This window comes from Stegostoma tigrinum, chromosome 41, assembly GCF_030684315.1.
Source record: "Stegostoma tigrinum isolate sSteTig4 chromosome 41, sSteTig4.hap1, whole genome shotgun sequence".
NCBI lineage: Eukaryota > Metazoa > Chordata > Chondrichthyes > Orectolobiformes > Stegostomatidae > Stegostoma > Stegostoma tigrinum.
Genome location: NC_081394.1, coordinates 8,592,003 through 8,594,602, shown reverse-complemented (window position 1 = coordinate 8,594,602; position 2,600 = coordinate 8,592,003).

Genomic DNA, 2,600 nt, shown 5'->3' with positions numbered 1-2,600 from the left:
CGGCTGGTCGTCCTGTAGGTGACAGTCAGCCAGCAGTAGGCAGTGGTCAGAGAAGAACACCGGCTCGACGCCGGTGGACCTGACCGAGAAAGTCCGTGACACAAATAGGAAGTCTGTCCTTGAGCGGATAGACCCGTCTGGCCGCGACCAGGTGTACCTCTGCTGCGCTCCGTCTGCAGGGGTGCTGAAGACATCGAGCAGATTGGCGTCCTTCACCGTGCCCATCAGGAATCTGGACGTGACGTCCAGTTGTCTCCCCCCACCCGCTGTCCCCATGTCGGATCTTCCATCTGCATCAATGATGCAGTTGAAGTCTCCGCCTAGGATGACCGGCCTGGATGTAGCCAGCAGGGGTGGAAGCAGCTGCAGGGCGGCCAACCGCTCACTCCGTACCGCTGGGGCGTACACGTTGATCAGCCTCAGGGGAGTGTTCCTGTAGGTGATGTCAGCCACGAGGACGCGCCCCTCCACCACCTCCTGAACTTGAGAGATGGTGAAGTTGCGCCCCCACAGCAGAATAGCTAGGCCCGAGGAGCGACAGTCGTTACCCCCCGACCAGATCGAAGGCCCACAGGTCCAGGCATCGGACCATTTCCCGTACCTGCCGAGGTGCGGTATCCCGCACTCCTGCAGAAACAGGAGGTCCGCCTTGATGGTGGTCAGCTAGGCCAACGTGGATACAAATCTTGCGGTGGACTTGATGCTGCGCACATTAATGCTCGCAACTCGTACCCCCATTGTGGGCAGTGACCGCAGTACCCTCCCCAAGTCCAAGGTCCAGCGCCTCCATCTGTCCCTTCATGCCCATTGCTCGGACTAACTGCTGGACACTCTCCGGGATCAGGAAACCGTCCGTGCTGCCTTCCGGGTGGCATCCCCTCGTCAGGGGTGCGGAGGCAGGAGGGTCTGGCTCCGGGTCAGGCTGGGGACGCGCTGTTTCCTCCTTCCCGCCTGGAAATTCTGGGGGCCCCTCCAGTGCTCCAGCGGCACTTGACTGGGTGTCGGAGGGAGCCTCAGGACGCCTCCCGTCACCTGGAAGCAGGCTGCTGCCTTCCTTCTCCCACAAGATCTTTAACTTCTGCTTCGGGTAGGCCCTCTCCGACTCCCCCTCGTCAGAGGAGCTCTTATAGCACCTCTGTAGCTGCCTCTTCCCACCTGATGGTTGCGGTTCCTGGGCCCATTGACGCACCTTCCTCCTCGCTTTCCGGACCGTTGTCCACTCCCCTGGGTCGCCGCCTCCATCGACTCTGGGTTGTCGGGGGGTGATCGGAGCCTGCAGAGGTGTTTTGCTGGCCTCGGGCGCATCCTGCGGGGCTGGGCCCTCCTGCACGGCCTGGCCCTCCAGCACATTAGTTGGGTCCTCGCTGGGCCCTGGTGCCTTCCTCTCCTCCGGGGTGGCTGGCCCCGCATTGCCCCTGCTGGCGACCTGGGCTTAGGTGGTCCCCCGCCGCAGGCATGCCCTATAGAGGTGGCCTGCTTCCCCGCAAAGGTTGCAGCTTTTCTCTTCTGGGCAATCCTTTGCAAGGTGTCTCTCCTCCCTGCAGTTCCTGCAGATGGTGGCTTTGCACTCGGCCGCCACGTGACCTGACCTACCACAGGCATGGCAGACTTTAGGTTGCCCTGCATAGGTCAGGTAGCCCTTGCTCCTGCCGATCGCGAAGCTGGAAGGTGGGTGTATGACATTCCCGTCCGTGCCCATCCTCAGCGTCACCTTGACCTGCCTCTTACTCGTCCAGATGCCAAAGGCGCCCATGATGTCAGTTAGGTCCCCTTCCACCTTCACGTACCTTCCGAGGAAGGTCAGGACATCAACTGCTGGCACATGTGGGTTGTACATGTGTAGAGTCACCATACGGCTCCTCTGCGCTGGCATCACCAACAGCTGGACAGCGGTCAATACAGAGAGGGGGCCCTCACCTCCTTTCTCCTTGAAAACTTCCAGGAAGCGCTCGCAAAGCTTGGCACTCCTGAAGGTCACATTGTAAAAACCTGCTCCGGGGAATTCCTGCAGGCAGTAAATGTCTGCAGCAGCGAACCCACAACAGTCCAACAGGACCCTCTTCACGAAGAAGGTGCGGTCCACAGGTGCAGCTTCATCCACCTTCTTTACAGAAACACGGATGGTGTTCCAGACCCCCTGACCTGGGGCACGAGCACTTGCCGCAGCCATCGTTGCAGGTTGGCTGCTCCCCTGACCCAGCGTTAGGCCGAAGCCAGCATTAAGATCTACTGGTCGCAAGGGTGCACAGCCAACCTGACGTCCTCCTTTCACCTCCAAGACAGCACTCTCCTCCTCCCGGTCCACAAGAGAGTGGGTCTTTATTTTGTTCCGGATGTAAGCTGGTTCACTGAGCTTGAAGGTTTGTTCCCAGATGTTTCGTCACCATTCTAGGTAACAGTGAGCCTCTGATGAAGCGCTGGTGTTATGTCCCGCTTTCTATTTATCTGGTGAGGTTTCCTTGGGTTTGTGATGTCATTTCCTGCATTGGTGATGTCATTTCCTGTTCTTTTTCTCAGGGGATGGTAGATTGGCTCCAAATCAATGTGTTTGTTGATGGAGTTCCGGTTGGAATGCCATGCTTCGAGGAATTCTCATGTGT